General features: G+C 43.0%; 1 pseudogene; it reads left to right on the top strand.

Moving 5' to 3' along the window:
• Window positions 1-25071, top strand: part of LOC148773139 (MYND-type zinc finger-containing chromatin reader ZMYND8-like) — a 114097-nt pseudogene that overhangs the window by 14987 nt on the left and 74039 nt on the right.

Raw genomic sequence — 25071 nt, 5'->3', positions numbered from 1 at the left:
CTGCTCTTGCAAGATGAGAGAGAGAAAGGACCTTTTTGTGGTTGTCCTTTGCCCAAGGAGGTATCAGACTAGCTAATCAACAAGAAAAGTACACTTTTTAATCACATGTCAGAAAAGTGAGGCACTAAAGTTGCTTTTTCAGGTGAGAAGCCTTGCCTGTGGCATCTCTGCCTTTTAGAAAGGCCAAGCTCAAAGCCACTTCTGCCCCCTCAAGGGGAAGGGGCAGTGGCTGTGACCGATATCTGGAAGGTTGTCCTAGGCAAGGATAGGGGTGTCCTCACTCTAGGTAGAGATCTTCTCCCAGCCCCACCCTGTGTTCTTGCCCAGGACTTTGGCTGAATTCTTCCCCAGAGGAGCAAGAGGGCCAGACAGTTGTGTAACCGCCAAGACAGCCCCACCCCCAGGAAGAAAAGTCAGCCTGTCAGCACTCTTTCCCTTTCACACTCCTTGGTTTTCCCAGACCGACAGTTAACTGAAAATTTCCCCTAGAATAATCAAGAACTCCTGTCTTTTCTGGGTGATAGAAATCTAAAAATGATAGGCATGGAGTCATGCAGCAGAAGCATGCTGGGCCCCTACAAAAGGTGTTGTCATGAAGGGCTTCCTTGGTGGCTCAGATAGTAAAGAATCTGCGTGCAATCCTGGGGGCCCAGATTTCTTTCGCTGGGTCGGGAAGATCCCCTGGGGAAGGAAATGGCAACCCACTCCAGCATTCTTGCCTGGGAAATCCCATGGACAGAGGAGCCTGGCGGGCTACAGTCTATGAAGTTGCAAAAGAGTTGGACACGACTGAGCGACTTCACTTTCAGTCCTTATTAAAAAGAGTTAGATGTCCAGGCACGTTGTTTGAGATCAAGGATGCTGACTGGCACCAGTGTTTTTTGTGTGAACCCGAGGGGGTCCTCTCTGGGGGTGCATGTTCATCTCTCCTGTGCCTGGGGCCCCTGCAGTCACAGCTGACTCCCTTCCCCTCACAGATGAATACTCATGTGGTCACCCCTTCTCCGCTGTTCAGTGCTTCTGGCTCTAACCTGCCTTCCGGCCAGCCCTTCTCACTGCCTGTCCTCACGCACCAAAATTCTGTCTATTCCTGGGCATGTCTTGGCTAAAACTGTTCTCCTCCAAATTTTCCCTGCTGCCTGTTGAAATCCTGCCCTCCACCCTCATAACTCAGTTCCTCCCAGTAGATACACTCCGAACGGCAGCGTTTTTCAAACTCTAGTCACTTGTATTCATTATTTTTGTCATTCCCAAGACCTGCTTGTACAATTACTGCCTTAATATATTTTTTATCTGGAGCAGCAGCTCTTAAATTGAACTCAATTTTGGACGTAAACTTGACTACAAGGCAGTAGGTAAACAGTATTTTGTGCTCTACATAAAAGATGCACTATGGATAACTGCAGTCAAAATAAAAGCAGGGCTTCTAAATTCTCCATAAATACCATTATCCTGGCGATGGGTCTGCCCTTGGTGTGGAGTTCCCTTGAGCGTTAGGTGTCAAGGTACCGAGACCACACTGAGACTATTCTGAAAGGAATTAGAAGAGATGGAAGAAAATACTCTTTTTTTTTTCTGGGTGATTCATTGTTGTTCAGTGCTTTGGCCTTTGGGAGGCTGTCTGATTCCTTGGGATATGTGCTCTGTAGGTGTCCTGGCCAAGGAAAGGGTTCCTGTTAATGTCCAGATGGACTTTGGCTAAGTCTTTCTCAAAGTGCTGACTGAACTCTAACTTTGTAAAACAAGGTACTTGCAATGATTCTGTTCATCCACTGGGTCATGGACTAGCAGGTGGGCAACTCCAGGCCAGGGGCTGGGTCATGTTGACCTCAGTCCCCCAGAGGCCTTGGCAAGTATCTCAAATGTGAGCAAGCACCTAACCCAAGGAGACTGATGTTTTAAGCTAGAATATGCTGCAGAAGTGGCCTAAGCATATAAAGTGAGAATGTGCTAATTCACGGGGAGGTCCTTGGCATGGTAGCCTGGGATGGTCACCTAGAACTCACTGGCCTAGAGACCCTGCAGGTCAGCCTGAGTCCCGTCTACTTTCTGTTTCGTTTTTTCATGTGTTGGCTTCAATTGTAGGTGAAGCTCCACCATCCACAACAGCAGGCAGCCAGTCTCCGCGGGAAATGCCGGTCCTCACCTGCTCATCCTCGCAAACTCGCACGACTGGTGTCATGGCCACCACCAGCACCACCTGCACGGTCACGGCCCGACCGCTGCTGCCGCCGCAGCCTGCGCCACCACTACCACCAGCACCACGGGTAACCCGGTGAAAAAGCAGAGGCCGATTTTACCAAAGGAGACTGCCCCAGCCGTGCAGCAGCTTCTGTGGAACTCATCAAGTAAGTTTCAAACGTCCTCCCAAAAGTGGCACATGCAGAAGATGCAGCGCCAGCAGCAGCAGCAAAGCCAGCAACAGCAGCCTCAGTCTTCCCAGGGGACGAGATATCAGAAGAGACAGGCTGTGAAAGGTACCGTGCCTCCCCGCTCTGCTGTCCATGGCACCCGCTCCTTTTTTGCCGCATGGACTGGGGAAAAATAGTCCTTGTTTTATTTATTTAGTTACCCTTGGTTGCCTGGCCACTGTATTCTGGAGGTCTGATACATTCCATTTGGCATTATTCTGAAAAATTATTTTGCAGCTTGTTTTTGTACTTTTATTTTTCATTTTATAAACGCTATACACAGGTCTTCTTAGAAGGGGGTGAAATGGATGCCTGAATGCACAAACATCTACTGTATTTTTTGACTTTCTATTTCATTCTTCACCCTTTCTCAGAGGTATTGTTAACCATAAGATGTTTTTCTAATTCATGTATGCATATATATTTATGTATGTGTATATACATATTGGACTGCAAGGGGATACAACCAGTCCATTCTAAAAAAGAAAAGTCCTGGGTGTTCATTGGAAAGCCTGTTGCTAAAGCTGAAGCTCCAATACTTTGGCCACCTCATGCAAAGAGTTGACTCACTGGAAAATACTCTGATGCTGGCAGGGATTGGGGGCGGGAGGAGAAGGGGACAACAGAGAATGAGGTGGCTGGATGGCATCACCGACTTGATGGACATGAGTTTGAGTGAACTCCAGGAGTTGGTGATGGACAGGGAGGCCTGGCGTGCTGTGATTCATGGGGTCGCAAAGAGTCAGACACGACTGAGCGACTGAACTGAACTGAAGTATAACGATCCTTCCAGGGGAACTTGGGAGTTGGCAAGAAGGAACTCATTGATGGTATGGTTCCTAATTCCCAGATTGTCCTGTTAAAGATAAATAAAACTGGCCTTTAGATGAAGTAGTTAGGATAGATTTTAATCTGCTGTTTACTATTGCCATAGGGCAAAATGTCCAGCATGAACTGAAGTCAACTCCAGTGTGTACACAGGGCACTGGGGTTTTAAAGGGAGCATTTGGGAATAGGGAGTGGGAATCATGGGAACTCTATAGAGTCAGAAAATGAAAGTTTTACAAAAAGTGGGAAGGGGGTGTTGGTCCATGTGAAATATCTGGGTTTGCTAACTCTGTTCCCTCTTAAAGGTAGGCTTCTGCCCTCCCATAGAGACTGGGCAGTGGGCCCTATCGTTAGGTGTTGACTGGATCAAGCAGGCCATTCTATTGGCAGCCTTGAGTTTTCTTCAGTTCACTTCAGTTGCTCAGTCGTATCCGACTCTTTGCAACCCCATGAATCACAGCACGCCAGGCCTCCCTGTCCAGCACCAACACCCGGAGTTCATTCAAACTCATGTCCATCGAGTCGGTGATGCCATCCAGCCATCTCATTCTCTGTCGTCCCCTTCTCCTCCCGCCCGCAATCCTTCCCAGCATCGGAGTCTTTTCCAGTGAGTCAACTTGTCGCATGAGGTGGCCAAAGTGTTGCAGTTTCAGCTTTGGAATCAGTCCTTCCAATGGACACCCTGGATTGATCTCCTTTAGAATGGACTGGTTGGATCTCCTTGCAGTACAAGGAACAGGGTCTTCTCCAGTACCACAGTTCAAAAGCATCAATTCTTCGGCGATCAGCTTTCTTCACAGTCCAAGTCTCACATCCATACATGACCACAGGAAAAACCATAGCCTTGACTAGACGGACCTTGGTTGGCAAAATAATGTCTCTGCTTTTTAATATACTATCTGGTTTGGTTATAACTTTCCTTCCAAGGAGTAAGCGTCTTTTAATTTCTTGGCTGCAGTCAGCATCCGCAGTGATTTTGGAGCCCCAAAAAATAAAGTCTGACACTGTTTCCACTGATTCCCCATCTATTTCCCATGAAGTGATGGGACCAGATGCCATGATCCTTGTTTTCTGAATGTTGAGTTTCAAGCCAACCTTTTCACTCTCCTCTTTCACTTCCATCAAGAGGCTTTTGAGTTCCTCTTCACTTTCTGCCATAAGGGTGATGTCATCTGAATATCTGAGGTTATTGATATTTCTCCCAGCAATCTTGATTCCAGCTTGTGCTTCCTCCAGCCCAGCGTTCCTCATGATGTACTCTACATATAAGTTAAATAAGCAGGGTGACAGTATACAACATTATACTGTATACTCCTTTTCCTATTTGGAACCAGTCTGTTGTTCCATGTCCAGTTCTGACTGTTGCTTCTTGACCTGCATACAGGTTTCTCAAGAGGCAGGTCAGGTGGTCTGGTATTCCCGTCTCTTTCAGAAGTTTCCACAGTTTATTGTGATCCACACAGTCAAAGAAGCAGAAATAGATGTTTTACTGGAAATCTCTTGCTTTCTCCGTGATCCAGCGGATGTTGGCAAGTTGATCTCTGGTGCCTCTGCCTTTTCTAAAACATCTGGGAGTTCACGGTTCACATATTGCTGAAGCCTGGCTTGGAGAATTTTGAGCATGACTTTACTAGCGTGTGAGATAAGTCCAATTGTGCAGTAGTTTGAGCATTCTTTGGCCTTGCCTTTCTTTGGGATTGGAATGAAGACTGACCTTTTCCGGTCCTGTGGCCACTGCTGAGTGTTCCAAATTTGCTGGCATGTTGAGTGCAGCACTTTCACAGCATCATCTTTCAAGTTTTGAAATAGCTCAATTGGAATTCCATCACCCCCACTAGCTTTGTTCGTAGTGATGCTTTCTAAGGCCCGCTTGACTTCACATTCCAAGATGTCTGGCTCTAGGTCAGTGATCACGTTATCGTGATTATCGTGAGTTTTCTTAGGTGGGGACTTTAAAGGGGTGGGGTTCATCCTAGGGATGCAGCCTTGAGCTGTTGGAAACTCTGTTACTCCTTAAAGACCCAGGTGTAGGCCTTGCTGAGAAAGGGCTCCATGGAGCCTTGCTCAAGTTTGGCCAATGGGAGAATCGTTGTCCCTTGAAAGCAGAGAAACTCAAAGAGTGTGGATTGGGCCCTGCTCCCACCACATCTTCGAGCTGGGACCGCCTTCCCCAGGCAGTGGGGTGACCAAGAACTTTTGCTTTCCCTGCTGTCCAGCAGAAAGTGATCACACAGAACGCATCCACCTCCACCATCACCCCGGTGACCAGCACCTTGTTGTCGCCCCTGGTCACCAGCTCAGGTTCCACAAGCACCCTTGCATCCTCCGTCAGGGCAGCCCATCACCACCGCTTCAGCTGATGTCGATGCAGAGACCACCAAGTACACTATCCACGTGAGTGCCAGTTGCGTGATAGGGGAGGACCAGCCTTGGATATTTGCAGGAATTAAAGGGGACCAGGAAGTGGTGGGGTCCCTCCTCAACTCGCCTGCCCTCTTGGCATGTTCCTTGTTAGGGATGTGGTGGGCAGGCTTGCCTGCTGTGTGTTCACTTGTGGGCACACTCTCCATTTAGGTTCTGTCTTCTGTCTTTTAAAATTTATTATATTGAAGTATAGGTGATGTACAATGTTCTGTTAATTTCTACTCTATAAGAAAATGATTCAGTTATATTCACGTATACTTTTTCACATCCCTTTCCATTATGGTTTATCTCAGGATATTGATTGTAGTTCCCTGTGCTATACAGGAGGACCTTATTGTTTATTCTATGTGTAATAGTTTGCATCTGCTAATCCCAGATTCCCAATGTATCCCATCCACCACCCCAGCCCTCCTCTCTACTTCTCTCTTAATTTGCCAAGTGCTTTTATGCTCACTGTTGAATTTGGGCAAGTAAACCTTGCAGATATCCTTGCTGTCGGATGAGAGCGCTCTCGAGTGATGTTCAGGTTCATGTCTTTGGAACCCAGGGAGTGAAAATCACCACCAGAATTGCAGCTCTCTGGGGAGTCCCTTCTGCTCCCTGCTGGTGCCTTGAACAGCAATTGATACATAGTTATGTTCTATGTATACATAGAATGAAAGCAGGTTGCTGCCTAACTTCTCACTGGGCTTCTTATCAATAATATATTTTTTTAAGTGTGAACATTTTTTAAAGTCTTTATTGAATTTGTTGTAATATTGCTTTATTGTCCTTTTAAAACCTTTTGGTGTTTTGACTACAAGTCATGTGGAACCTTATCTCCCTGACTAGGGAATCAAACCTGTACTGCCGCCAACATTGGAAGGCAAAGTCTTAACCACTGGTCTTCCAGGGATGTCCTCACACGCATTTTATAGATGAGCATACTGAGATCTGGCCAGGTCACACAGCTTGTCCAGGGTTGCGTAATCCGTGAATGTCTAATTGGCATTTGAATGGTAACAGCCAGCATCTAGAATATCCTCTTGACCTGGCTTTGAGCTGACTTGTGAATTCACACCAGGCCTGCTGACCACAGCTGTCCGGTGTCTACAAACTGATTGTTGTTACATGTGGCTTTTTAAAGCAACCAACCCCGCTTAAGAGTCAGTGTGGCTAAAGAGATAAAATCCAAGTCTTGGGGTTACGTCTCTTATTTAGTATTTCTGTGCCCCCATTTTGAACACAACAAGAATTTTTATCAAATCCCTGAGTTACAGAACAAGAAGTGTTCAACTATTAGGTGTAGTGGCAGCCTCAAGGTTTTTTACTTACCTGTTCATCACCTTGAACTAGGATTGACTTCATATTTTTATTTCTAGTGACTTAACAGAAATAAAATTAAGTCTAAACTCACCAGATCCTATTCTTCAAGGCTTGAAGCCTAAGTCCATCTTCATTCTGTTAAAAACCAGTGATTAGCATGCAAGTGTTAAAGAATTAATACAAACTTTCCTGGTGGCTTGTCGGTAAAGAATCCTCCAGCCACTGCAGGAGATATGGGGTCCGTCCCTCATTGGGGAAGATCCCTCATGCCCTGGAACAAGTAAACCCACGCACCACAACTACTGAGCCTGTGCTCTAGAGCTTGGGAACTGCAACTACTGAAGCCTGTGACTAGAGCCCATGCTCTACAACAAGGGAAACCACCACACTGAGAAGCCCGTAAACTGCAACTAGAGAGTAACCCCAATTCACTGCAACTAGATGAAACCTTGCAAAGCAGCAAAGACCCAGCACAGCCAAAAATAAATGCATAAATAAAATTTATTAAAGAATTAATGGTACCACTTGGAGCCTTTCTTCCTAACAAGAGCTGCTGTAGAATGACAAGAGAATTGAAAGAGGGTAATTTTAAAAATTAACTGATTTAAGATGTCCGGTATTGCCCAAATGGCTTTCATTTTTTAATTGCTTATCTATTTGGCTGACCCAGGTCTTTAGTTGTTGTGTGCAAATTCTTAGTTCACAGGTGGGATCTAGTTCTCTGACCAGGAATCAAATCCAGGCCCTCTGCATTGGAGGTGCAGAATCTTAGCCACTGGACCATGAGGGGAGTCCCCCCAGATGGCTTCTTGTTTGCTTGCCATTGGTTGGACTTCTTGTATCGCCTCCCATTGATTTGGTCCAAGTCATCTATTTACAGATGAGAAAACTGAGGCTGCCACGCAGCTCTGGCTAGTGTTCACGCCAAGCCAGTGTTCTCCTCTCCTGTAGCCATTTTTATTCTATCTCCTATAGCCCTCCGCTTTACTTGTGGAACAAAATTGAGGAATGAGATTTTGGATAGGCATTTTCATCGCTGTTAGGAAAATGAATACAGAGACATAGTTTTGGACCTGGGCAACTTGCTTGTGTCTGAGGTGACCCAGAGTTGTGTGTTTTGGCAGAAGGGCTCTTTTTTATTAATGTTGAGTTCTTTGCTGCATTTGGAAGTGAGAATGAAGGTCAGATCAAAAATTCATGATTTCTTTAAAATGAAATGTAACTATGGCATTAGTGAAGTATTGACTTTCATCCACTTTCTAGAGTTTTCTCATTTTGTTTGAATATTTTAAATGGGCCTGAGCAGGGAGATCCCTGCAGTATGACGGACCGTAAAGCACAAAGTGTTTTTGCTGGCAGCCTCCCCCTGTGGTCTCTGCAACAAAGGGTAGGAGCAACATTTCAACAGATACTTTCTTTATTCATTTTCTGCCTATTTTGGGGGTTCCTTGGAGGTTACTGTTTTGGGGGTTGGCAGCAACTTTGCGATTACATGTTTATGAGAATTAATTCCTTTGTGAAAATAAGAAAACAGGTATTTCTTTATGAACTCCTCAGCAGGTTGTGAACCACGGTCTTCTCTTTTTCTCACTTAATCCTTGTGCACACCCTACAAGGGGGCACTGTTATTATTCTTGCTTTATGAATGGGGCTCAGAGAGAGCTGTGGGTGATAAGATACAATTGCAGGAACAAACTCGGGCATCAGATACAAGGGTGCTCCTTGTCCTATTTTCTTGCTGAATTGGAGTAAACTGCATAGCACAGCGATGTCTTGGCAGTGGCTGTGCCAGATCTGAGACCTGGTTTGTTCTCCCATCCCCTTCTGTCCCTCCTGTGATGTGGGAGGGGGTGGCAGGTACGTGCCCATTTAGGTCACCGGAGAGCATTGATTAGAGTTCCCTGTGCTGGACAGTAGGTTCTCATAAGTTATCTCTTGTATACATAGTAGTGTATATGTACAGTATGTGCATATGTCAGTCGCAGTCTCCCAAGCTGAATCTCCCCACACCCCATTCCCCTTCTTTGGTAGCCGTAACTTTGTTCGCTACATCTGTGACTCTGTTTCTGTGACTCTCATCTCTGCCATCTTTTTGGATTCCACATATAAGCGACGTTGGACAATATGGTTTCTCTTCCTATCTTACTTCACTCTGTTTGACAGTCTCTAGGTTCACCCACGGAGAAGGCAATGGCACCCCACTCCAGTACTCTTGCCTGGAAAATTCCATGGGCGGAGGAGCCTGGTAGCCTGCAGTCCATGGGGTCTCAAAGAGTCAGACACGACCGAACGACTTCACTTTCACTTTTCACTTTCATGCATTGAGAAGGAAATGGCAACCCACTCCATTGTTCTTGCCTAGAGAATCCCAGGGACGGAGGTGCCTGGTGGGCTGCTGTCTATGGTGGGGCACAGAGTCGGACATGACTGAAGCGGCCTAGCAGCAGCAGCAGATTCACCCACATCTCTGCACACGGCACTGCTTCATGCCTTGTAATGGGTGAGCAATACGTTGTTGCATATATGTACATCTTCTATATACATTCCTCTGTCGATTTACATTTTCGGTTTTGTCCCTGCCCTGGTTATTGTAAATAGTGCTACAGTGAACACTGGGGTGCGTGCATCCCTTTGAATTATGGTTTTCTCCAGATACAGGCCTAGGAGTAGGATTGCTGGGTCACATGGTAGCTTATTTTCAGTTTTTAAGAAGCATCCATATAGTTCTCCTTAGTGGCTATACCAGTTTACATTCGCACCAACTACTTAGGAGGGTTCCCTTTTCTTCATACTGTTTCCAGCGTTTATAGTTTGAGATTTTTTGATGATGGCCATTCTGATTGGTGTCAGGTTGACTCCTCACGGTAGTTTTGATTTGCATTTGTCTAATAATTAGTTTCGTTGAGCACGTTTTCATGTGTTTGTTGGTCTTCTTTGGAGAAATGTCTATTGAGATCTCCGCCCGCCCCCGCCCATTTTTTGATTGGGTTATTTGGTTTTTGTTTGTTGTTGTTGTTTGTTTTTATATATTGAGCTTCAGTTCAGTTCAGTTCAGTTCAGCTCAGTCGCTCAGTCGTGTCTGACTCTCCGCGACCCCATGAATCACAGCACGCCAGGCCTCCCTGTCCATCATCAAATCCCGGAGTTCACTCAAACTCATGTCCACAGAGTCGGTGATGCCATCCAGCCATCTCACTCTCGGTCGTCCCCTTCTCCTCCCGCCCCCAAACTTTCCCAGCATCAGGGTCTTTTCCAGTGAGTCAACTCGTCGCATGAGGTGGCCAAAGTATTGCAGCTTCAGCTTTAGAATCAGTCCTTCCAATGAACACCCAGGATCGATCTCCCTTAGAACAGACTGGTTGGATCTCCTGGCGGTACAAGGGACTCTCAAGAGTCGTCTCCAACACCACAGTTCAAAAGCATCAGTTCTTCGGCGATCAGCTTTCTTCACAGTCCAACTCTCACATCCATACATGACCACAGGAAAAACCATAGCCTTGACTAGACGGACCTTGGTTGGCAAAGTAATGTCTCTGCTTTTCAATATATTATCAAGGTTGGTCATAACTTTTCTTCCAAGGAGTAAGCGTCTTTTAATTTCCTGGCTGCAATCAGCATCTGCAGTGATTTTGGAGCCCAAAAAAATAAAGTCTGACACTGTTTCCACTGTCTTTCCATCTATTTCCCATGAAGTGATGGGACCAGATGCCATGATCCTTGTTTTCTGAATGTTGAGCTTCAAGCCAACCTTTTCACTCTCCTCTTTCACTTTCAACAAGAGGCTTTTGAGTTCCGCTTCACTTTCTGCCATGAGGGTAGTGTCATCTGCATATCTGAGGTTATTGATATTTCTCCCAGCAATCTTGATTCCAGCTTGTGCTTCTTCCAGCCAGGCGTTCCTCATGATGTACTCTGTATATAAGTTAAATAAGCAAGGTGACAATGTACAGCCTTGACGCACTCCTTTTCCTATTTGGAACCAGTCTGTTGTTCCATGTACAGTTCTGACTGTTGCTTCCTGAGCTGCATACAGGTTTCTCAAGAGGCAGGTCAGGTGGTCTGGGAGTCCCATCTCTTTCAGAATGTTCCACAGTTTATTGTGATCCACACAGTCAAAGGCTTTGGCATAGTCAATGAAGCAGAAATAGATTTTTTTCTTGAACTCTCTTGCTTTCTCCATGATCCAGCGGATGTTGGCAATTTGATCTCTGGTGATTCTGCCTTTTCTAAAACCTGCTTGAACATCTGGGAGTTCACGGTTCACATATTGCTGAAGCCTGGCTTGGAGAATTTTGAGCATGACTTTACTAGCGTTTGAGATGAGTGCAATTGTGCGGTAGTTTGAGCATTCTTTGGCATTTCCTTTCTTTGGGATTAGAATGAAGACTGACCTTTTCCAGTCCTGTGGCCACTGCTGAGTTTTCCAAATTTGCTGGCATATTGAGTGCAGCACTTTCACAGCATCATCTTTCAAGTTTTGAAATAGCTCAATTGGAATTCCATCACCTCCACTAGCTTGGTTCGTAGTGATGCTTTCTAAGGCCCACTTGACTTCACATTCCAAGATGTCTGGCTCTAGGTCAGTTATCACGTTATCGTGACTATCTTGGTCGTGAAGATATTTTCTGTACAGTTCTTCTGTGTATTCTTGCCACCTCTTCTTAATATCTTCTGCTTCTGTTAGGTCCATACCATTTCTGTCCTTTATCGAGCCCATCTTTGCATGAAATGTTCCCTTGGAATCTCTAATTTTCTTCAAGACATCTCTTGTTTTTCCTATTCTGTTATTTTCCTCTATTTCTTTGCATTGATCACTGAGGAAGGCTCTCTTATCTCTCCTTGCTATTCTTTGGAACTCTGCATTCAGATGCTTATATCTTACCTTTTCTCCTTTGCTTTTCGCTTCTCTTCTTTTCACAGCTATTTGTAAGGCTTCCTCAGACAGCCATTTTGCTTTTTTGCATTTCTTTTCCATGGGGATGGTCTTGGTCCCTGTCTCCTGTACAATTTCACGAATGTCCGTCCAGAGTTCATCAGGCACTCTATCTATCAGATCTAGTCCCTTAAATCTATTTCTCACTTCCACTGTATAATCATAAGGGATTTGATTTAGGTCATATCTGAATGGTCTAGTGGTTTTCCCTACTTTCTTCAATTTAAGTCTGAATTTGGCAATAAGGAGTTCATGATCTGAGCCACAGTCAGCTCTTGGTCTTGTTTTCGGTAACTGTATACAGCTTCTCCATCTTTGGTTGCAAAGAATATAATCAATCTGATTTCGGTGTTGATCATCTGGTGATGTCCATGAGCTTATAATTCCTTTTGGAGATTAATTCCTTGTGGGTTGTTTCATTTGCAAATTTTTCTCCCATTGTGAAGGTTGTCTTTTTGTTTTGTTTATGGTTTTCTTTGCTGTATACAGAAAGATTTAGATATATGTCACCTAGCAAAAGCCTCAGGGAAGTTGATAACACGAATTGTTTATCTCTCAGATGATGGATGCAATAAAATGCATGATGATGGAATTATATAACAATCGTAAGTGTTCTAAGAACACTACTGGTAGCACAATAGCTGAAGTCAGAGATGACACTTGTCATTCTTGTTTTGTGGTTGTTTTGAGTGTTTCACTTTTTTTTTTTTAAGTTTTTAAATATTGGAGTAAAATTGCTTTACCATGTTGTGTTAGTTTCCGCTGTACAACAGTGTCAACCAGCTGTATGTAAATATGTGTCTCCTCTCTCTTAAGCTTCCTTCCCATTCTTCATTCCCTGTTTGCTAAGGGTGTTTTCTCTGGGCTGCTGTGGAGGCCCCTGAAGAAGTTCTCCGGAGACCGCTGTCAGGTTCTGGCTCCAGTTACCAGGCTCACTCTGCCTTGATGGTGGCAGTTGAGGGTATTTCTTCACTTGGGTAGGAAACTGCTGCTGTGGAGACACACCCTGCCCTGTGTGATCACCTCACTTCTTTTTTTTTTTTTTTAACAGTTAGAAGATAACAATGTTTATTTAATCTAATTTCCCTCTCAGCATCATGCCTTTCTTTTTTTTTTTCTTTTTTATTTATTCCTTTTTTTTTTTTAGAGGCTAATTACAATATTATATTTGTTTTGCCATACATTGACATGAATCCACCCCGGGTGTACATGTGCTCTCTCTTGAACTTCTAATCAAACGGCTGAAGCCAGAGCCTGAGTGGTTGACCCACTGGCGAAACCAAGAAACCAGTTATTTGGGTCCCATGTAAAACTGGCTGCTTTGTCATCTCCTGAAGTTTGGACTTTTTTATTCGAGTGCTCTTGGTGTTCAAGAGGTAGTATCCCAAGCTTCCTGAATTTAGGTGATTACTTAGAGAAAAGAGTGGTTAAAACATTGAAATGTCCAGTTCTGAAGCGACCCACTTATTTTTTTTCAAAGCCTCGTTGAATTTTCTTCCTAGGATAATATCAGTGCAAGCCAGTTTCAAATGGGTCTCTAGGGGAAATGACAAGTCGCAGGACTTGTTGAGAGCACTGAACGCCGTGATGGAGAAGTGAGCGGAACCCCAAGTGGAACCATTGATGTGAGAAGACAGTCTGAGTGAGGCTGGCACCCAGAAAAAAGAGGGGAACGTCTCCAGGAAGATGTTCTGACGGGCCTTAACCGACGAACCGTGTGCTTCAGCTTTTTTTTTTTTTTTTTGGCCACACTGAGCAGCATATGGTATCCTAGTGCCCTGACCAGCGACTGAACCTGTGTCCTCTGCATTGGGAGCATGGAGGCTTAACCACTGGACCTCCAGGGAAGTCCCAAGAGAGTCCCAAGTGTGAATGCAAATATTTCAGGGAGGTACCGACAGAAATCAATGAATCTCTTTAGATATTTTTGCTATGTGACCATCTTCATGATTATGCGGAGATGTCAAACAACAAGGCCAAGTGCTGTTTTTAGAAAAACCTCCTCTCCCTCACCCTGACCTGTCGCCATGCTTCATTCTTTTTCTTTATTTAATTGATGTGGAGTTACCTGAAACCTTGCAACTATCACATGTCAGAATATTCCAGATTTTAACGAGGTAAAGTGTAACTCCCTTCCACAATTAGATACAACATTTCTTCATTAATACAGTACAGTTGTTCCTGTTGTGTTTGATAAATGAGGATTTCTCAGCCTTGAAGCTACTGACATTGGTGCCATATGTTTTGCTGTGGTGACAGCTGTCCTGTCCGTCTGGGATGTTGAGCCGAATTCCTGGTCTTCTACCCTCTGAATGTGAGAAACAACCCAAAATGTCTCCAGGCACTGTTGTGTCATTGACAAAGGAAGGGGGCAAAAATCATACCTGTTTATAGCCATGGTGATGATTGAACACTGTCAGCACACTTTCATCACTTCAGCTTGGATTTATATTTTCTTCTTTCCAAATGAATTTGGCCCCAAATATACACTTCCTCCCTTTCACCCAAAATACCCTATGGTTTCCAGAATGGTTAGGCTTTGGGATGCCAGGTGAGTGATTATGGCCCACACCCAAAACTTCAGGTCAGAGATAAAATAAAGCTGCTTTTAGGATGTTTTACTTTTATTTTTTGGGCCAAAATCCTGCTCAAAACTTTTACATACAGTATGGGAGAAAGTGAAGAAGAACTGGAAAGTGAAAAGGTTGGCTTAAAGCTCAACATTCAGAAAACTAAGATCATGGCATCCGGTCCCATCAGTTCATGGCAAATAGAAGGGGAAACAGTGACTAACTTTTTGGGGAGGCTTAAAATCACTGCGGATGCTGATTGCAGCCATGAAATTAAAAGACTCTTACTCCTGGGAGTAAGGAAAGTGATGACCAATCTAGACAGCGTATTAAAAAACAGAGACATTATTTTGCCAACAAAGGTCCATCTAGCCAAGACTATGGTTTTTCCAGTGGTCATGTATGGATGTGAGAGTTGGACTGTAAAGAAAGCTGAGCAGCGAAGAATTGATGCTTTTGAACTCTCGTGTTAGGGAAGACTCTTGAGAGTCCCTTGGACTGCAAGGAGAGCCAACCAATCCATCCTAAAGGTCATCAGGAGAGGTGGCCCTAAGATAGCAGGGGAATAGGATGGGGAGACCACTTTCTCCCCCAGAAATTCATTGAAAAAAAAAAAAATATTTAAACGCTGAGCAAATTCCACAAAACAACCTCTGAATGCTGGCAGAGGACATCAGGACCGAGTAAAGTAGCCCATTGTGTTCGAAAGGAGGTAGGACAAAATATAAAAGATAAAAAGAGAGAAAAAAGAGGTAGGGATGGAGATCCATCCCGGGAAGGGAGTCTTAAAAGAGGAGAAATTTCCAAACACCAGGAAACACTTTCACTAGCGGGTGTGGGGGGAGTTTTGGAATCTCAGAGGGCAGCATAAACAGGAGGAAAAATAAATAAATAAAACCTACAGATTGCGCCGTGGCTAACGGCAACTCCTGGCACACGCAGCCACCACCAGCAAATGGGGGCTGAACAGGGATGCGCAGGCTGTATTGCTTAGGGTAAGGATCAGGCCTGAGTGCCCTGAGGGCAATCTGATGGAACTAACATGAGATAGCCACCCAAACTGTGGGATAGCCAGAGAGAGAGAGGGAAAAAAACAAAACAAAACAAAACAGAGAATTATCCCGTGAAAGCCCTAACCTCAGTCTCTGCCAGGCCTTCACACAGAACAAAGGACTGAGTGAATGCCAGAGGAGAGCTAGCAGGCTTCAGACCAGCCCATCCCCTGTCAGAAGTCAGGCAGGCAGGGGTCATCCAGAGCCAGAAAGGGGAAATCTTGACCCCAGAGAGGCATCCTGTACCAAACTGCAAATAGGTTCCGTTGCTAACCAAGACTTCTTGGGATTCTGGACGGTTGACATCTGCTGGGAGGGTTGCGGCCAGAGATCAGCTCCCCAGAAGAGACACAGTGCACACCTGAGAGGGATGTGCCCACAGCAACCCAGAAACCCAAGCAGCTCGGATGGGGGAGGCGATAAGACACACACACACACACACACAGAGATGGGGGAGGTGATAAGACACACACACACACCTGCGGGAGACTGTGCTCACCAAGAACCTGGTCGCCACAGTTGCTGGGACCTGGGAAGGGCCCAACCTAGTCTGAACCTTTGTGGAGTACCTGAGAACCTGAACCTGAGTAGGTTAGACCTGGGAAGTGCACGCAACCCAGGGCCCGCCCCAGACAGTTCCTGGCAGAGCAACCTAGAGACTAAAAAGGGTAGACCGTGAAAGCACACATGCCATGAGCACAAACCCAGTGCGGCTGAAACACTGCGAGCACTCCCCACACACACCAGTGATACTTGTTTGCAGTGTTACTCCCTCCCCACAGCAGGACTGAACAAATGAAACTAAAAAAGTGACCACTTTTGCCCCTTTGTGTCAGGGTGGATGTTAGACACTGAAGAGACCAGCAAAGAGAAGCTACAATAAACAGAGGGAACTACTTTCGAAGTGGCAGGTGCAACAGATCAAAACCCTGCAGTTAGCACCGACTACGTGGGAAGGGGCCTATAGATCTTGAGAATTATAAGACGGATCAAGGAACTATCTGAAACTGAACAGACCCCACACTGTCTGCAACAGCTCCAGAGAAGTTCCTAGATAATAAATTTATGTTTATCATTTTAAAAACTTTTATAAATCCTCTATTACTCCTTTAATTTTCATTTTTAAACCTACTTGTACCTTGCCAAAAGAAGACCCTACTTTATTTCAATTTTTATTTATTTATTTTTTTTTTTGCATTTTTGAAGTTGGATTAATATCTTCAAAAAAATATTTATTTTAATTGGAGGCTAATTACTTTACAATATTGTATTGGTTTTGCCATACATTGACATGAATCTGCCACGGGTGTACATGTGTTCCCCATCTTGAACCTCTCTCCCACATCCCTCCCAATACCATGACACCATTCTGTATCATGCATTGAACCTGGACTGGCGATTCGTTTCTCATATGATAATATACATATTTCAATGCCATTCTCCCAAATCATCCCACCTTCGCACACTCAGACAGAGACCAAAAGACTGTTCTGTACATCTGTGTCTCTTTTGCTGTTCCGTGTACAGGGTTATTATTATCATCTTTCTAAATTCCACATAGATGCGATAGTATAATGTATTGGTATTTCTCTTTCTGGCTTAATTCACTCTGTACAATAGGCTCCAGTTTCATCCACCTCATTAGAACTGATTCAAATGTATCCTTTTTAACTGAGAGTAATAACCATTGTGTATATGTACCAAAGCTTTCTTATCCATTCGTCTGCAGATGGACATCTAGGTTGCTTCCAATTCCTTGCTAAAATAATCAGTGCTGCGATGAACATTGGAGTACATGTGTCTCTTTCAATACTGGTTTCCTCGGTGTGTATGCCCAGGAGTGTGATTGCTGGATCCTATGGCAGTTCTATTTCCAGTTTTTTAAGGAATCTACGCACTGTTCTCCATAGTGGTTGTACTAGTCTGCATTCCCACCAACAGTGTAAGAGGGTTCCCTTTTCTCCACACCCTCTCCAGCATTTATTGCATGTAGACTTTTGGATAGCAGCCATTCTGACTGGTGTGAAATGGTATCTCATTGTGGTTTTGGTTTGCATTTCTCTGATTATGAGGGATGTTGAGCATTTTTCACGTGTTTGTTAGATATCTGGATGTCTTCTTTGGAGAAATGTCTGTTTAGTTCTTTGGCCCATTTTTTGATTGGGTCGTTCATTTTTCTGGAGTTGAGCTGCAGGAGCTGCTTGTATATTTTAGAGATTGATTATTTGTCAGTTGTTTCATTTGCTATTATTTTCTCCCATTCTGAAGGCTGTCCTTTCACCGTATTTATAGTTTCCTTTGGTGTGCAGGGCTTTTCATTTTAATTAGGTCCAATTATTTTATTTTTGTTTTTATTTCCAATATGCTGGGAGGTGGGTCATGGAGGATCCTGCTGTGATTTATGTCAGAGAGTGTTTTGCCTATGTTCTCGTCTAAGAGTTTAATACAACAGACTGGTTCCAAATAGGAAAAGGAGTACGTCAAGGCTGTATATTGTCACCTTGCTTATTTAAATTATATGCATAGTACATCCTGAGGAACGCTGGGCTGGAAGAAGCACAAGCCGGAATCAAGATTGCTGGGAGAAATATCAATAACCTCAGATATGCAGATGACACTACCCTTATAGCAGAAAGTGAGGAGGAACTAAAAATCCTCTTGATGAAACTGAAAGAGGAGAGTGAAAAGGTTGGCTTGAAGCTCAACATTCAAAAAGCAAACATCATGCATCTGGCCCCATCACTTCATGGGAAATAGATGGAAAAACAGTGGAAACAGTGTCAGACTTTATTTTTGGGGGCTCCAAAATCACTGCAGATGCTGATTGCAGCCAGGAAATTAAAAGACGCTTACTCCGTGGAAGGAAAGTCATGACCAACCTAGATAGTATGTTAAAAAGCAGAGACATTACTTTGCCAACAAAGGTCCGTCTAGTCAAGGCTATGGTTTTTCCCCTGGTCATGTATGGATGTGAGAGTTGGACTGTGAAGAAAGCTGATGGCTGAAGAATTGATGCTTTTGAACTGTGGTGTTGGAGAAGACTCTTGAGAGTCCCTTGTATTGCAAGGAGATCCAACCAGTCCATTTTAAAGGAGATCAATCCTGGGTGTTCATTGGAAGGACTGACGCTAAAGCTGAAACTGCAATACTTTGGCCACCTCATGTGATGAGTTGACTCCCTGGAAAAGATTCTGATGCTGGGAAAGGTTGGGGGCGGGAGGAGAATGGGACGACGGAGAATGAGATGGCTGGATGGCATCACCGACTCTGTGGACATGAGTTTGAGTGAACTCCGGGAGTTGGTGGTGGACAGGGAGGCCTGGCATGCTTGATTCATGGGGTGGTGGAGAGTCGGACATGACTGAGCGACTGAACTGAACTGAACTGAATACAATATGAGATCAAAAACACTGTGGAGGGAACCAACAGTAGAAAAAAGACGCAAATGATAGGACAAGTGAGTTAGAAGATAGATTGGTAGAAAGAAATGAAACAGAGAGGAAAAAAGAAGAACCAAGTGAAAGAAATGAGGACAATCTCAGAGACCTCTGGTACCATGTTAAACGCCCCAACTTTCACATCATAGGAGTCCCGGAAGAAGACAAAAAGAAAGACCATGAGAAAATACTTGAGGAAATAATAATTGAAAACTTCCGTAAAATGGGGAAGGAAATAATCTCTCAAGTCCAAGAATTCCAGAGAGTCCCATCCAGGGTAAACCCAAGGTGAAATACCCCAAGACACACATTAACCAAAGTAACAAAGATCAAACACAAAGAACAAATGTTAAAAGCAACAAGGGAAAAGCAACAAACAACACATAAGGGGATCCCCATAAGGATAACCGATGATCTTTCAATAGAAACTCTTCAGGCAAGGAGGGAATGGCAGGGCATACTAAAGTGTTGAAAGAAAATAACCTACAGCCCAGATGACTGTATTCAGCAAGGATCTCAATCAAATATGAAGGAGAAATCAAAAGCTTTACAGACAAGCAAAAGCTGAGAGAATTCAGCATCACCAAACCAGCTCTCCAACAAATGCTAAAGGACCTTCTCTAGACAGGAAACACAGAAACAGTGTATCACCTCGAGCCCAAAACAATAAAGTAAATGGCAATGGGATCATATGTATCAATAATCACCTTAAAAGTAAATGGGTTGAATGCCCCAACCTAAAGACAAAGACTAGCTGAAAGGATACCAAAACAAGACCAATATATATGTTGCCTACAAGAGACCCCCCCCCAAAACGAGGGACACATGCAGACTGAAAGTGAAGAACTGGAAAAAGATATTCCACACTATTAGAGACCAAAAGAAAGCAGGAGTCACAATGCTCATATCAGATAAGATAGACTTTAAAACAAAGGCTGTGAAAAGAGACAAAGAAGGACACCATATAATGATCAAAGGATCAATCCAAGAAGAACATATAACAATTATAAAAATATATGCACCCAACATAGGAGCACCGCATTATATAAGACAAATGCTAACAAGTATGAAAGAGGAAGTTAACAATAACACAATAATACTGGGAGAATTTAATACCCCACTCACAACTATGGATAGATCAGTTAAACAAAAAATTAACAAGGAAACACAAACGTTAAATCATCCAATAGACCAACTAGAACTAATTGATATCGATAGGACATTTCACCCCAGAACAGTGAATTTCACCTTCTTCTCAAGCTCACACGGAACCTTCTCCAGATTAGATCATACCCTGGGCCATAAATCTAGCCTTGGTAAATTCAAAAAACTTGAAATCATTCCAAGCATCTTTTCTGACCACAATGCAGTAAGATTAGATCTCAATTACAGGAGAAAATCTATTAAAAATGCCAACATAGGGAGGATGAACAACACATTGCTTAATAACTAACGAATCATAGAAGAAATCAAAATATACATAGAAACGAATGAAAATGAAAATGCAACAACCCAAAACCTGGGGGGGGGGGCGCTGTAAAAGCAGTGCTAAGGGGAAGGTTCATAGCAAAACAGGCATACCTCAATAAACAAGAAAAAAGTCAACTAAATAACCTAATTCTACACCTAAAGCAACTAGAAAAGGAAGAAATGAAGAGTCCGAGGGTGAGTATAAGGAAAGACATCTTAAAAATTAGGGCAGAAATAAATGCAAAAGAAGCAAAAGAGATCAGGGCAAAAATCAACAAAACCAAAAGCTGGTTCTTTGAGAGGGTGAATAAAATTGACAAATCACTAGCCAGACTCATCGGGAAACAAAGGAAGAAAAACCAAATCAATAAAAGTAGAAATGAAAATGGAGAGATCACAGCAGACAACACAGAAACACAAAGGATAATAAGAGACTACTACCAGGAATTATATTCCAATAAAATGGACAACTTGGAAGAAATGGCCAAATTCTTAGAAAAGTACAACTTTCCAAAACTGAACCAGGAAGAAATAGAAAATCTGAACAGACCCACCACAAGCATGGAAATTGAATCTCTAATCAGAAATCTTCCAGCAAAATAAAGCCCAGGTCCAGATGGCTTCATAGCTGAATTCTACCAAAAACTTAGAGAAGAGCTAACACCTCTCCTGCTCAAACTCTTCGAGAAAACTGCTGAGGAAGGGAAACTTCCAAACTCATTCTATGAGGCCACCATCACCCTAATCCCAAAACCTGGTAAAGATCCCACAAAAAAAGAAAACTATAGGCCAATATCACTGATGAACATAGATGCAAAAATCCTTAACAAAATTCTAGAAATCAGAATCCAACAACACATTAAGAAGATCATACATCATGACCAAGTGGGCTTTATCCCAGGGATGCAAGAATTCTTCAATATCCACAAATCAATTAAGGTAATACACCACATTAACAAACTGAAAAATAAAAATCATATGATTATCTCAATAGATGCAGAGAAAGCCTTCAACAAAATTCAACATCCATTTATGTTAAAAACCCTCCAGAAGGCAGGAATAGAAGCATCATATCTCAACATAATAAAAGCTATGTATGAGAAACCCACAGAAAACATTATCCTCAATGCTGAAAATCTGAAAGCATTTCCCCTAAATTCAGGAACAAGACAAGGGTGCCCACTCTCACCGATACTGTTCAACATAGTTCTGGAAGTTTAGGCCACAGCAATCAGAGCAGAAAAAGACATAAAAGCAAACCAAACTGGAAAAGAAGAAGTAAAACTTTCACTGTTCGCTGATGATATGATCCTATACACAGAAAACCCTAAAGTCTCTACCAGAAAACTGCTAGAGTTAATCAATGAATACAGCAAAGGTGCAGGATATAAAATCAACACACCGAAATCCCTTGCATTCCTACACACTAATAATGAGAAAATAGAAAGAGAAATTAAGGAAATTATTCCATTCACTGTTGCAAAGAAAAGAATAAAATACTTAGTAATGTATCTATCTAAAGATACAAAAGACCTGTACAGAGAAAACTATAAAACACTGGTGAAAGAAATCAGAGACAACAATAATAGATGGAGAAATATACCGTGTCCGTGGATTGGAAGAATAAGTATTGTGAAAATGAGTATACTACCCAAAGTAATTTATAAGTTGAATGCAATCCCTATCAAGCTACCAACGGTGTTTTTCACAGAGCTAGAACAAATAATCTCACAATTTGTATGGAAATACAAAACACATCAAATAGGCAAAGCAATCTTGAGGAAGAAGAATGGAACTAGGTTAATCAACCTCCTGGACTTCAGGGTCTACAACAAAACCACAGTCGACAAGACAGTACAGTACTGGCATAAAGACAGAAATATAGATCAGTGGAACAAAATAGAAAGCCAGAGATAAATCCACGGACCTATGGACACCTTATCTTTGACAAGGGAGACAAGAATATTCAGTGGAGAAAAGACAATCTCTTTAACAAGTGGTGCTGGGAAAACTGGTCAACCACTTGTAAAAGAATTAAACTAGAACACTCCCTAACACCATACACAAAAATAAACTCAAAATGGATTAAGGATCTAAATGTAAGACCAGAAGCTATAAAACTCCTAGAGGAGAACATAGGCAAAACACTCTCCGATATAAATCACAGCAGGATCCTCCATGATCCACCTCCCAGAATATTGGAAATGAAAGCAAAACTAAACAAATGGGACCTAATTAAAATTAAAAGCTTCTGCGCAGCAAAGGAAACTATAAGCAAGGTGAAAAGACAGCCTTCAGAATGGGAGAAAATAATAGCAAATGAAACAACTGACAAGAAATGAATCTCCAAAATATACAAGCAGCTCCTCCAGCTCAATTCCAGAAAAATAAATGACCCAATCAAAAAATGGGCCAAAGAACTAAACAGACGTTTCTCCTAAGAAGACATACAGATGGCCAGCAAACACATGAAGAAATGCTCAATATCCCTCATTATCAGAGAAATGCAAATCAAAATCACAATGAGATACCATTTCGCACCAGTCAGAATGGCTGCTATCCAACAGTCTACATGCAATAAGTGCTGGAGAGGGTGTGGAGAAAAGGGAACCCTGTTACACTGTTGGTGGGAATGCAGACTAGTACAGCCACTATGGAGAACAGTGTGGAGACTCCTTAAAAAACTGGAAACAGAACTGCCATATGATCTAGCAATCGCACTCCTGGGCATACACACCGAGGAAACCAGTATTGAAAGAGACACATGTACTCCAATGTTCATCGCAGCACTGTTTATAATAGCCAGGACATGGAAGCAACCTAGATGTCCATCTATATACGAATGGATAAGAAAGCTTTGGTACGTATACACAATGGAGTATTACTCAGCCATTAAAAAGAATACATTTGAATCAGTTCTAAGGAGGTGGGTGAAAATGGAGCCTATTTTACAGAGTGAAGTAAGCCAGAAAGAAAAACACCAATACAGTATACTAATGCGTATATATGGAATTTAGAACGATGATAAGGATAACCCTGTATCAGTTTAGTTCAGTTCAGTTCAGTCGCTCAGTCGTGTCCGACTCTCCGCGACCCCATGAATCACAGCACGCCAGGCCTCCCTGTCCATCACCAACTCCCGGAGTACACTCAAACTCATGTCCACAGAGTCGGTGATGCCATCCAGCCATCTCATTCTCTGTCGTCCCCTTCTCCTCCCTACCCCAACCTTTCCCAGCATCAGAGTCTTTTCCAGTGAGTCAACTCGTTGCATGAGGTGGCCAAAGTATTGCAATTTCAGCTTTAGCATCAGTCCCTCCAATGAACATCCAGGATTGATCTCCTTTAGAATGGACTGGTTGGATCTCCTTCCAGTATAAGGGACTCTCAAGAGTCTTCTCCAACACTACATTTCAAAAGCATCGATTTTTCAGCGATCAGCTTTCTTCACAGTCCAACTCAACAAAAGAGACACAGGTGTACAGAACAGTCTTTGGGACTCTGTGAGATAGGGTGAGGGTGGGATGATTTGGGAGAATGGCATTGAAACATGTGTATTATCATATGTGAAATGAATCACCAGTCCAGGTTCAAAGCATGATACATGATGCTCGGGGCTGGTGCACGGGGATGACCCAGAGGGAGGATAAGGCTAGGAGGAAGGTGGGAGGGGGGTTTGAGAAGGGGAACACATGTACACCCGTGGTAGATTCATGTCAATGTATGGCGAAACCAACCAATATAATATTGTAAAGTAATTAGCCTCCAATAAAAAATAAAAATTAAAAAATAAAATAAAGGTATTAATAATGTTATCTTACGTTGATCAGAATAGCTATCGTTCCCTTCCCCCCACCCTCCACCCCACCCCCAAAAATTAACCCAGAAAGTAACACGTGTTGGCACAAAGATGTGGCTCTTGTGTACTGCAGGAGGGAGAATAAAATGGTGCAGCCACTATGGAATATAATACAATGGCTCCTCAACAATAAAAATAGATTTACCATACAAAAAAAGGATTATAGATACCGAAAGAAACAAAAAAAGGAATATAGATACCTAAAGAAACCAAAGACCTATATATAGAAAACTATAAAACACTGGTGAAAGAAATCAGAGAGGACACTAGTAGATGGAGAAATATACCGTGTCCGTGGATTGGAAGAATAAGTATTGTGAAAATGAGTATATTATGCAAAGTAATTTATAAGTTGAATGCAATCCCTATCAAGCTACCAACGGTGTTTTTCACAGAGCTAGAACAAATAATCTCACAATTTGTATGGAAATATAAAAAACCTCGAATAGCCAAAGCAATCTTGAGGAAGAAGAATGGAAATGTGGGAATCAACCTGCCGGACTTCAGGCTCTACTACAAAGCCACAGTCATCAAGACAGTATGGTACTGGCATAAAGACAGAAATATAGATCAATGGAACAAAATAGAAAGCCAGAGATAAATCCACGCACCTATGGACACCTTATCTTTGACAAGGGAGGCAAGAATATTCAATGGAAAAAAGACAATCTCTTTAACAAGTGGTGCTGGGAAAACTGGTCAACCACTTGTAAAAGAATTAAACTAGAACACTCCCTAACACCATACACAAAAATAAACTCAAAATGGATTAAGGATCTAAA

Source organism: Moschus berezovskii, chromosome Y (genome assembly GCF_049115385.1).
Source record: "Moschus berezovskii isolate FMDL1 chromosome Y, NW_MosBer_1.0, whole genome shotgun sequence".
Taxonomy (NCBI): Eukaryota; Metazoa; Chordata; class Mammalia; order Artiodactyla; family Moschidae; genus Moschus; species Moschus berezovskii.
This window is presented reverse-complemented; position numbering and strand designations above follow the sequence as displayed.